The sequence below is a fragment of the Gorilla gorilla genome, chromosome 4, assembly GCF_029281585.2.
Source record: "Gorilla gorilla gorilla isolate KB3781 chromosome 4, NHGRI_mGorGor1-v2.1_pri, whole genome shotgun sequence".
In the NCBI taxonomy this organism is placed as follows: domain Eukaryota; kingdom Metazoa; phylum Chordata; class Mammalia; order Primates; family Hominidae; genus Gorilla; species Gorilla gorilla.
Window position 1 is genome coordinate 151,725,609 of NC_073228.2, and position 13,317 is coordinate 151,738,925.

The window sequence follows — 13,317 nt, forward strand, 5'->3', positions numbered from 1 at the left end:
GAGGAATTCAGAATCCTCATACGAGCTTACAATCCAGGACTTCCTGACCTTTATCAATTTATTCACATGATGTTGGGGCCTGGTGAAGCTTGGGAATGGATGGCAGCAGAAGACTGGGACAAACCTGAGGCGGATATTAAAGACCCCTCCAAAAGTTCTTCATGAGAAGGACAAAAAGTAGCTCTAAAAATTGGTAAATACCCTTTAAATTTAATTCCTAAAATTTGTCCACAAAAAACTGATTGGCCCATCATACAATCTTGTAAACAGAAAAAGGATGAACCAGTTTCAGATTACAGAACTCGCTTAGAAACACCGTGAAACATGTAGGGCTCAAAGTATAGCAAGGAGTATTTCCTGCAGGGACTGAAACGGCGTTAACTGCTCTGTTCATACATGGACTCCATCCTGAACTTAACAGTTTGATTAGAACACATAAACTGGAATAGGAAGTTACAGGAATGACTGAATTGGTGGTCTTAACTGAACATTTGGAGATGACTCTAGAGGAAGAAAAAACTCAAAAGGCTAACAAACTTATGACCCTTCAACTACAATAGTTACAGGGGCTGGGAGCAAAGGTGTGGAAGGGACCTTCTCATTCTCATTTTAAATCACAACCAAAAGGACCTAGAACCGGAAGTTCTTTACCGCAAGATGTCTGCCTTCATTGCAGACAATCAAGACACTTGAAAAGAGATTGTCTGCTTTTATTTCAGTATGCCAATAAGCCTCCCTTTAGGCCGACTGTTTCCACCCTAAAAAGAACCCAAGAGACCTCAGCCCTTCTGATAAAAATCAACATTGATGAGGCTCCAAGGGATTCTCTGGTAAATTTCTCCCTATAATACCTTTAAATAAACATGGAGAAACAAAGGTTAAAATAAATGGGGAGTCACGTACAGCCATGGTGGATACCGGAGCTACCCTATCTACCATAAACTCCACTTCAATAAGCCAACAAATCCCTTGGAGTAAAAAGGTCATTCCTGTGGTGGGGGTTTCAAATCAAGTACAAGAGGATCTCTTATCTGAATCCATCCAATTAACTTTGGGGCCTTTTCATAATAACACACTTTTTACTATGTGATACTGCTCCAGTAAATTGGCTAGGGTGAGATTTACTTTCAAAACTAAAAGGGCACAAGCAATTTTCCTTGCTCCTTTCAAATAGCTTCTCCTGAAAATTCTCATGATAGTACTTATAATCAGAGGCCAAGGGTTTTAATCTTTATATTTTTTCTAGAGGCTTTCCAAGTTATTATGGCTTGTATTACCAGGGTAACAGTAAAAATGAGATCCTCTTTAAATCAGGCCACTTTACGGAGCGCTATGATCCTTAACTGTTCTCACTCTCTGAGCAAGGACTATGACCAATTTGGCCCTAAGACTGTCGAACTGCTTATATTGTCTGAACCTTCACTTGGTTAATTTGGTTCAGCTCATTTTCACAAGAACTCCTGTTAAGAAGTACGCCTTGGTATTTTGGTATAATCCTCTTCATAGTCCTAATAATAGTCCCCCTGGTGCACTGTATCTCTCAAGTCCTAAATGTCTTGTACGTGGCTATCCGTTGAGAGTTAAATGGTCTCACTCCAACTGTGTCAGCAACAACATAAAGAAACATTCAGCTGGTACAAAGCTGTGACTTGTGAATTTCCTACTGACATTAAAGAAGTCTTGTGAATTCCGTAATGAGACTGAAGAAGTCTTTCATGATGGTGACAGAGAATGGTGTCAATTCCTAAAGTTTGGTCAATCTCTCTAAATGGAGAGACCAACCAAAAATGGGGAATTGTTAAATCGAACTAAATATGGCCTGAGAAAGCCTCTGTAACTCCATTTTTGAGTCCTTGTGGATGAACTGTATCCTACCTTAGTGGGTAGATAAGATTGAAAACCTAACTTAGGAATATGCTTCTATAGCAACAGCTGAGTCTCAGCCCATCCCATCAGCCATACTTCAACCACTCATATGCTGCTGACTGTTCAAACTGTGTTCAAATAAGGCAGACACTAAGCTGTAACCAATCCAGCTGTTTCTGAACCTCACTTCTGTTTTCTCTACGCCACTTTCCCTTTTTTTGTCTATAAATTTGCTGTGATCACGAGGTATCCCTGGGGTCATTCTGCATCTGCTGTGATTCTGGAGGCTGTCCAATTCATTAACCTTTTTTTTCCTTGCTCTATTAAACTCTTTTCAATTTAATTTGTCTCAAGTTTTCTTTTAACAATGTAAACATTTAGCAATGGGGAAATGATTTGTAGCCAAGACACTAATCCTGGACCTATAACTTGGCAAAGTACAACATGAACTTTTGTTCTTCTTTGAGTTGCACCCACATGATGGATGTGCAGTCTGGCATTTTTTTTGGAAGGGTGTGGAGCTTACATATACAAGACATTAGGGCCAAGGTCAAAGCCTGACTGATTACACTGGTAAAGATGCAAGAAGACACTTTTAGATTTAGCCAGTTTATTACTTAGATAGATATCAAAAGAGTAAACCAAAAGTGCCAAACCCCTGTCATTCATATTCCACACATCAGAGAAGACCACACCCAAATAAAAGGGCCCAATAACTGCACTGGGAACTGCTGCTGCTGAGGAGCGAATGGTAGACTTCAGCTAAAAGGTTTTGGATCAGTAGTGGGTGGGGCCAGAGTCTTCCCGGACACTGAAAAATCTTCCTGTCTTGTCTTACACTAATCTGCTTTACAATCCCCATGAGCAGTTACTCCTGCTTGAGAATTCATATTTATTCCCAGTGATCAAGTCATTCCAGATCAAGGACAAAGCTTATCAGTCAATCAGAGTTTAGGGTTCTGGAGCCACACCCTCGCATCTAACTCATCTTACACACTCTTGGCTTGTCTGATTGTAAACTAAACATTGTTCGATATCTGTCATGGGCAGATGCTATGCATGAAGAGTGGTGGGCATAGAAAAGTGAAAGACACTGTCCCAGGCAGCTTTCTTGGCATACCTTATTGTCTCTGTTTGTTTTCTAAAATAAGCCTTTGTGAATTCTAATGTTATTTCTCATCTCTCTGCCTATCAAATATTTGAATTCAAGAACCATTTGAATTCATGAGACCTTCAGTGAAAAATCCAGCCCACATTGATAGTTTATCTCCCCTTTGAGTGCTTTCTATATTTTGCTTTGATTCTGTCTTATTTGTCATTCTGTGTTTCATCCTCCCAGGCTTACATTCCATTTGAATTTCCCTGCAGCAACTAGAAAGCACCTAAAGGTTAACCAGTATCATTACATGATACTGATTTCCACTAAACAGGAGTCAATCAATATGGAAAGCAGCATTGATAAACAGAATCAAATTCTGTAAAATATTTAAAAATATTTATTCTGAACCAAATATGTGTGACCACAGGTCATGACACAGCTGCAGGAGATTCTAAGAACATATGCCCAAGGTGGTCTGTCTATGGTATGGTTTTATACAATTTAAGGAGACATAAGACATTCATGAATACATGTAAGACATTCGTTGGTTTGATCAGGAAAGGTGGGACAACTCAAGGGTGGGGGAGAGGTGAGCTTCCAGGTCTTAGATTCAAATATTTTCTCTGGCAATTGGTTGAAAGAGTTTATCTAAATACTTGGAATCAATAGAAGGGAGTGTCTGGGTTAAGATAATAGGTTGTGGAGACCAAGGTTCTTATTATGCAGATGAAGTCTCCAGGTAGGAGGCTTCAGAGAGAATAGATTGTAAATGTTTCTTATCAGACTTCTCTCCTGGATCAGGAAAAAGACCTGGAAAGGGAAAAGGATTCTCTACAGAATGTATATTTTTTCCACAAGAGACGGCTCTGCAGGGTCATTTCAAAGTATGCCAAAAAAATATATTTTGGGGTAAAATACTTCAATTTTTTTCAGGGACTGCTGTCTGTCATGTTGGTGTCTTATTGCTAAAATGAGTCTGTTTTATAGGTCTGAAGGTCTCTGTTTTAATGTTAATGCTGGTCAGCTGTGCGTAAATTGCAAAGGGAGGAAGGTATAATGAGGCATGTCCAACCCTCACTTTCCAAAATGGCCAGAAATAGTGTTTCAGGTTTACTTTAGAATGCCCTTGGCCAGGAGGAGTGGTACATTCAGTTAGCTGTGGTGCTTAGAATTTTATTTTTGGTTTACAAGAGTTAGAAACAGATTGTTTTGCCTTTCTCCAAATTTTGTGAGATTGATGTAATGAGCTGTGACTTTTGGCTGTATTTCATATGCTTGTGTTTGTAAAAGTAAGTTTAAGACTCTTCCCCTTCGTAATGTAGCCCTAGGTGGAGGCCCCATTGGACTATGCCTTTTGCAGCAAATAAAAGAGAGAAAATGAACTCTACTTCAAAGTCTCCAAAGTCACTTCTCAGAAACTGTCTCCTTTTCACCTGGAAGGAAGGCTATTAGTGATGCAGGATCTTTTGCTCCTTAATTCAGCTAATATCTAGGTTCCTGTCACATGACCAGGAAAATTTAGGCACACAGACACGTTGAAAGGTGAAGAGAGTGGAATTTATTAAAAAAAAGTTCTCAGCCAGGCACAGTGGCTCATGTCTGTAATCCCAGCACTTTGGGAGGCTGAGGTGAGCAAATCACGAGGTCAGGAGTTTGGGACCAGCCTGACCAACATAGTGAAACCCCGTCTCTACTAAAAAAATACAAAAACTAGGCTGGTGCAGTGGCTCATGCCTGAAATCCCAGCACTTTGGGAAGCCGAGGCGTGCAGATCACAAGATCAGGAGTTCGAGACTAACCTCGCCAATATGGTGAAACCCTGTCTCTACTAAAAAGTACAAAAATTAGCCAGGCATGGTGGCAGGTGCCTGTAATCCTAGCTACTTGGGAAGCTGAGGCAGGAGAATCGCTTGAACCTGGGAGGCAGAGGTTGCAGTGAGCCGAGATGGCACCACTGCATTCCAGCCTGGGCAACATAGCAAGATTCTGTCTCAAAAAAAAAAAAAAAAAGTTCTCAGCAAGGGAGTCCTGCCAACAGGCTCCCACCTCAAAGACTGAATACCAAGCCACCATGCATGAGCTGAAGAGGCCAGGCTCCTTCCCCCTGTATAAGGCATGAATCCCTGGTGGCTCTACCCCATTCTCCCAGAGTGGAGATGGGCCCCCAGTCCATTGCAGGCATGCCCAGTCAAGGCCCTGGGCAGGTTCCCTAATCTGCACAAAATCATCTGATGTAAACACCTGTGGGTGGGTCAGATATTCTCTGGGAATCCTCCCCCTTATCTGCCTTCTGTGTCTATCATTCCCCCATCTAAAGAAGTACATCTAATTGCCATTAGAGTAAGGATAAGAATAAGGATGAAGACCAGTGTTAACTGCTCCCTGCTGACAGAAGGCACTTTTTGGGGACAGTCAGATCTCCCTCAGAGGCCTCTCTAAGGGTCCCTGGTACAAGAGGCCATTGTCCAAGTCTGCAGTTGCATGACCTTTTGAAGTTTGATGGCCTGGAAGTGAGAAGAGACAAACTGAGTTATTAGAAAACGTGTATCAAAATGAAGCAAGAGAGATGGCTAAGGACAGCTCAAAAATCCTGAGGCCTTTTACTGGTTTGCACAGGGAGAAGGAGGCCAGAAGCCTGACTGGTAAAGAAATAACAAACTTGGCTGGGCGCAGTGGCTCACACCTGGCACTTTGGGAGGCTGAGGCGGGTGGATCATGAGGTCAGGAGATCAAGACCATCCTGGCTAACACAGTGAAACCCCGTCTCTACTAAAAATACAAAAAAATTAGCCAGGCGTGGTGGCAGGTACCTGTAGTCCCAGGTAATCGGGAGACTGAGGCAGGAGAATGGTGTGAACATGGGAGGTGGAGCTTGCAGTGAGCCAAGATCACCCCACTGTGCTCCAGCCTGGGTGACAGAGCAACACTCCATCTCAAAATAAATAAATAAATAAATAAATAAATAAATACAAGAAATAACAAACTTTTACCTTTTTGTCAGCATGTCAGGCTTCTGGGTTCCCTTACACTGAGCCTAATCCTAAACCAACCGGTTCAAGGTTTGGGAAATTAACTTCTCCCAGTTTGGAAGCATCAGAGGGGAGTGTCCTATAGTACAAAGACACAATTACCTATCAGTGAAGAGAGGGCAGAGGAAGAAAAAGGAAAAAATAAGTGTTTTTTTCAGAGGAGTCCCAGAGGTTCAGAATGCATTCAAAAGGGGTACAGAGTGAAGATGAATGGCTACTCATCTAGAAAGAGGGGAGCAAGGCATCCCAGACTTCTTTCCCTTCCTATTGAATATCTGGGGTACATGAGGGAGAGAAAGTGAGGTGTCCATTTTTTATTCTTCATCCTTATATCCCCGAGTCTTGGCAACCATGACAGGTTGCTCCCCACAGGTGTCAGAGCAGTTTTCGCCCATGTTAAGGGGGGCCTAGGGAGTGGGAATATCTGCTCTTACCCACATAGGCCCTATCTCCCATGCTGTCAGTAGCCTTTGAGTCCCATAGGCCTCATTTATGCCATAGATACTAGCATGGCCTTTATCCATAAAAATGGGAGACTTGGCTTAAGTGGCAGGAATGAGTCATGTTCACCTGCACTGTGCCTTTTAACTTCCATTATCTGCCTCTGAATCCCTCAGATCCAGTTTTCTTTTCTAGGGCTTTGACTCAGAGCTTGGAATTGAGTTTGGGACAAAAATGTGTCTCAGGGTGGGTTGCATGAACTTCTTATCATAAACCAAATGCTAAGGTGAAGCTGTGGAATTGAGTTCTTCACCAACAAGGGAGAGAAAAGGATGTCCTGTGACATGCCTAGATAACTGGTGGCTATAGTTATGCTTGCTAAGATTTGGGTACCTAGTGCTTGGCTTTGGTTAGCTCCCTTGGTCTTATTTTCCCAAAAAGGAAACCTCTGGGTTATGGGCACCCTTTTTATTCCCTTCACCTGGCAGGATTTGCTGGATCATTGCTCAGAATTAAAATGTTGATCCGGATTTTTGCATTACCAATCTCTTTTGTTCCTTCTGAGCTGCAGTTGGAGATTGTTGGTTGGCTCACTGGAATAAAGAACATTAGTCTAAAATGTAGGCAAAAACTTAAAAACAACTAATGAGTTTAGAATTTAATGACAAATCTATGATAAGTTTTGAAACATAATTTGTCTCTCTCAAATCTTCCTTTTTGTTAAAAAGCAAATCATAATAAGACCAAGTTGTTTGCAAATTAGACTTGAGTCTTATACTTGGACTGATTATTTGCATAAACTGCAACAAGAATAATTATTTTTACGTAGACCTTTTATATTGGCTTTGATGGAACCCTGTTCCACAAGGAATCTCAGACAGGACTTCCTAAAGCCAAGTCCAGCCATGAGTTTTTACCCTCAAATAACTGTGACTTGGGTAAACTTTCTTCTTGAAGTCCCAAGAGCATGGGGTTCCTGGGCCTGTTACAAAGTGATATTCTTTACTCACTTCAGGTTAGAAACCCTGTACAAGATATGAAGTCAGTTTTCCCAAGGGCTCTGATAGGCTCTGCAAGTTGAGTCTGTCTTCTTAAAGGGAAGCATACCCTTCTAGTCAAAGCTTTGGTGAAACAACCAGTTTCTCCAACTGAGTCCAATTGCAAAAGAAAATGGATTCTTACTGCATGGATGGAAACAACTATATTGCCATAAGTTAAAAATCCTCACAACTAGTTTCCAAATTCTGGAGAAGTCAAAGCAGAGAGATAGAGACAAACATGCTCCAAATTTTGTTCACAGGAATATAACTTACTCAATTATTCAAGGCTGTAAATAGCTCAAAATAAATTCCCTTGATTCTGAAAAATAAAACAAGGATCAGCAATATTCCAAGCAAAAGTCAAAAAGATTACTTCAGTTTTCTATTAGTTCAATCCATTCAGTTAACTCTCGTTTTGCTTGAACATTTCAGCTCTTCATGAGTCTTGTATATTTTTCCTTCATTCCAATGTCAAAATCTCCAAAGTTATCAGAAAGCTGCATTTGAGAACAGCTGTCAAAGTTCTATAGCTGATTATAAACCATCTTTTTAAGAGGATAAACACGACAACAATTGTCTGTGAATAACAAAATGTCCAGGGTGATTACAGTCAGAAACATGGTTGACAAAAAAATGTGATTGTCTCTGTGGCTTACAATAACTTAGCATAACAAACGTAACTGTGACTGATAACATATACTGAGACATTATAATTTTAGAAATCCCATACAGTTTTGGAACATATATTAATATATTCCATAAAATATAACCTGAAGATTAAACATCATTTTGGAAATCCCATGTACCTAAACATGTCACGTAATCCTGTTTACCTTTTCTGGATTCTCCCAGGGCTCTCAGCAGCACCTAAAAACTAGGTGTTAGGAAGGATAATTTTGAAACTGAAGTTTGATTTTGGGAAGCTTGTTAAATCTTAGAGGTTTAAAATACTTGACATTATGAAATAGAATTCCAGATTTCCACTAGTTATTTATTTTGCCAAAATCATGACTCAGAAATTTTTTAAAAACCAAAAAAAATTTATAACCTTTTTGAATTTCAATCTTTGCAACAGAATTTGTTTTGCAAGATTAATTTTATAGAAACCTTCCATAACTTGTTTAAACTGTTAGCTTTATCTTATCTAATTCAAAACAATCCTTTAACCCTAAGAAAAAATTTGCATTTTGATGACATCTGCATTTTACCAATAATCTTTAAGGCTGCTTTTATTTCTCAAAGATTAAGTTCATGTGAACCAAAAGGTACCACTGCTTTTATCTTTCCTTTAAAAAATATTTTGTCTAAGTGTTTATCCTTCTTTAAGTCAATTAATTAGAGCTCTTTTTATAGACATCACACACACAACTACACAGACAGGCAGAAGATCCAGTAGCTATAAGATTTTTCATTTGCCAATATCCTAATTGGATTACAGGCCTCTGGGTAGAGCCCTTTAAGAGCAAGGCTAGGAACCCATGCAGTTTCTAGGGGCTAATAAACAGGTACAGGTGGAAGACAAAACAGATTTTGAGAGGGATCCATCTACCTCTAAATCCCAGGGCTCTGTGAGGAAAACAGAGGTCTCTCCCAAAATGAAATTCAAGGTGCCTCTTCTGTTTTTCCTAAAGAAGTCACAGGCCATAAGAAATTATCTTAGGGCCTCTCATGCAAGCATTAAGAGTGGCAACACAAAATGGAGAAAAATAGTTTAGTCAGCCGAGAAGAAACCTTTTTCTGGCAAAACAAGATCCAAGAATAGAAAAACATAAAGGCCTTTTAACTATACCTATAACTTGGATATCCACTTTTAACTAAGCTGAGCGCTCTTTAAGAAAATCCTTTTAAATCCTGTATTACCTGACTTTAGCCACACCAAATGGCCAATTTTCTGGTTTCCACACTTTTATTAAAGGTAACCTCACAGGTGCTCAAAGAAAGGAAAATTCAAGACAGTTCACTGAGGGAAAGAAAATCAACAAATGGCAAAGGTCACACAGATATCAAACCAGAAAGGACTCATTCCCAAAGCCAGGATTTAACCTGGGTGCTGTTGTAGAATGATGGAGACTAAAAAAAAGCATTGCCATGAGGTAACAGGTCATGCTCCCAAGGATGTAAACCAAGATGGAGGCTTGTAGCAAAGTTTGCTACTGATCATATAGAAAGACATGCAAAGCACATCAGATTGGCTACAGCCTACGAACAACTTCAAAAATTCTTTATCATAATTAAAACTTTACAGAGAATATAAACAGTGAAAACTGGAGTCCTGGCCTAGTAAAATATCATCTAAAAGGAAGATAAAAAGTGTCAGGCCTCTGAGCCCAAGCCATCGCATCCCCTGGGATGTGCATGAAATTTGGTGCCGTGACTCAGATCGGGGGACCTTCCTTGGGAGATCAATCCCCCGTCCTCCTGCTCTTTGCTCCGTGAGAAAGATCCATCTACGATCTCAGGTCCTCAGACTGACCAGCCCAAGAAACATCTCACCAATTTCAAATCCGGTAAGCGGCCTCTTTTTACTCTCTTCTCCAACCTCCCTCACTATCCCTCAACCTCTTTCTCCTTTCAATCTTGGTGCCACACTTCAATCTCTCCCTTCTCTTAATTTCAATTCCTTTCATTTTCTGGTAGAGACAAAGGAGACACGTTTTATCCATGGACCCAAAACTCCGGCGCCAGTCATGGACTGGGAAGGCAGCCTTCCCTTGGTGTTTAATCATCACAGGAATGCCTCTCTGATTATACACCCACGTTTCAAGGGTGTGAGACCACGCAGGGACGCCTGCCTTGGTCCTTCACCCTTAGCGGCAAGTCCCGCTTTTCTGGGGAAGGGGCAAGTACCCCAACCCCTTCTCTCCTTGTCTCTACCCCTTCTCTGCTTTTCCGGGGACAGGGCAAGTATCCCAACCCCTCCTTGTCTCTACCCCTTCTCTGCTTTTCTGGGAGAGGGGCAAGTACCCCTCAACCCCTTCTCCTTCACCCTTAGTGGCAAGTCCCGCTTTTCTGGGGGAGGGGCAAGTACCCCTCAACCCCTTCTCCTTCACTCTTAGCGGCAAGTCCCACTTCTCTAGAGAAGGGGCAAGTACCCCAATCTCATATCTCTGTGCCCCAATCCCTTATTTCCGCCCCCAACCTCTTATATCTCTGCACCCCAATTCCTTATTTCCGTGCCCCAACGTTGTATCTCTGCACCCCAATCCCTTATTTCCATGCCCCGACCTCTTATTTCTGCACCCCATCCCTTATTTCCATGCCCCAACCTCTTATCTCTGCGCCCCAAGCCCTTTTCCCACTTTTCTGGAAGTTAAGAACCCCTGAACCCCTTCCCTCCGTTTCTCTACTCTCTCTTTTCTCTAGGCTTGCTTCCTTCACTATGGGAACCTTCCACCCTCCATTCCTCCTTCTACTCCCTTGGCCTGTGTTCTCAAAAACTTAAAACCTCTTCAACTCACACCTGACCTAAAACCTAAATGCCTTATTTTCTTCTGCAATGCCGCTTGACCCCAATACAAACTCAACAGTAGTTCCAAATAGCCAGAAAATGGCACTTTGAATTTTTCCATCCTGCAAGATATAAATAATTCTTGTCATAAAATAGGCAAATGGTCTGAGGGTGCCTGACATCCAGGCATTCTTTTACACATCAGTCCATTCCTAGTCTCTGTGCTCAGTGCAACTCGTCCCAAGTCTTCCTTCTTTCCCTCCCGCCTGTCCCCTCAGTACCACCCCAAGCGTTGCTGAGTCTTTCTAATCTTCCTTTTCTACAGACCCATCTAACCTGTCCCTTCCTCCCCAGGCTGCTCTTTGCCAGGCCGAGCTAGGTCCCAATTCTTCCTCAGCCTCTGCTCCTCCACCCTATAATCTTTTTATCACCTCCCCTCCTCACACCTCGTCCAGCTTACAGTTTCCTTCTGTGACTAGCCCTCCCCCACCTGCCCAGCAATTTACTCTAAAAAAGGTGGCTGGAGCTAAAGGCATAGTCAAGGTTAATGCTTCTTTTTCTTTATCCCAAATCAGATAGCGTTTAGGCTCTTTTTCATCAAATATAAAAATCCAGCCCAGTTCATGACTTGTTTGGCAGCAACCCTAAGACTCTTTACAGCCCTAGACCCTAAAATGTCAAAAGGCCGTCTTATTCTCAAAATACATTTTATTACCCAATCTGCTCCCGACATTAAATAAAACTCCAAAAATTAAATTCCGGCCCACAAACCCACAACAGGATTTAATTAACCTCGCCTTCAAGGTGTACAATAATAGAAAAAAGTTGCAATTACTTGCCTCCACTGTGAGACAAACCCCAGCCACATCTCCAGCACACAAGAACTTCCAAATGCCTGAACGGCAGCGGCCAGGCATTCCTCCAGAACCTCCTCCCAGAGGAGCTTGCTACACGTGCTGGAAACCTGGCCACTGGGTCAAGGAATGCCCGCAGCCTGGGATTCCTCCTAAGCCTTGTCCCATCTCTGTGGGACCCCACTGAAAATCGGACTGTTCAACTCACCTGACAGCCACTCCCAGAGCCCCTGGAACTCTGGCCCAAGGCTCTCTGACTGACTCCTTCCCAGATCTTCTCGGCTTAGCGGCTGAAGACTGACACTGCCCAATCACCTCGGAAGCCCCGTAGACCATCACGGACGCCGAGCTTCGGGTAACTCTCACAGTGGAAGGTAAGCCCGTCCCCTTCTTAATCAATAGGGAGGCTACCCACTCAACATTACCTTCTTTTCAAGGGCCTGTTTCCCTTGCCTCCATAACTGTTGTGGGTATTGACGGCCAGGCTTCTAAACCTCTAAAAATTCCCCAACTCTGGTGCCAACTTAGACAATACTCTTTAAAGCACCCCTTTTTAGTTATCCCCACCTGCCCAGTTCCCTTATTAGGCTGAGACACTTTAACTAAATTATGCGCTTCTGTGACTATTCCTGGACTACAGCTATATCTCATTGCCGCCCTTCTTCCCAAAGCCTCTTTTGCGTCTTCCTCTTGTATCCCCCCACCTTAACCCACAAGTATAAGATACCTCTAATCCCTCCTTGGCGACCGATCATGCACCCCTTACCATCTCATTAAAACCTAATCACCTTTACCCCACTCAACGCCAATATCCTATCCCGCAGCATGCTTTAAAAAGATTAAAGCCTGTTATCACTCGCCTGCTAGAGCATGGCCTTTTAAAACCTATAAAATCCCCTTACAATTCCCCCATTTTACCTGTCCTAAAACCAGACAGGCCTTACAATTTAGTTCAGGAACTGCGCCTTATCTACCAAATTGTTTTGCCTATCCACCCCGTGGTGCCAAACCCATATACTCTCCTATCCTCAATACCTGCCTCTACAACCCATTATTCTGTTCTAGATCCCAAACATGCTTTCTTTACTATTCCTTTGCACCCTTAATCCCAGCCTCTCTTCGCTTTCACTTGGACTGACCCTGACACCCATCAAGTTCAGCAAATTACCTAGGCTGTACTGCCGCAAAGCTTCACAGACAGCCCCCATTACTTCAATCAAGCCCAAATTTCTTCCTCATCTGTTACCTATCTCCGCATAATTCTCATAAAAACACACGTGCTCTCCCTGCCAATCGTGTCTGACTGATCTCTCAAACCCAAGCACCTTCTACAAAACAACAGCTCCTTTCCTTCCTAGGCATGGTTAGCGCAGTCAGAATTCTTACACAAGAGCCAGGACAACACCCTGTAGCCTTTCTGTCCAAACAACTTGACCTTACTGTTTTAGCCTAGCCCTCATGTCTGTGTGCAGTGGCTGCCGCTGCTTTAATATTTTTAGAGGCCCTCAAAATCACAAACTGTGCTCAACTCACTCTATAC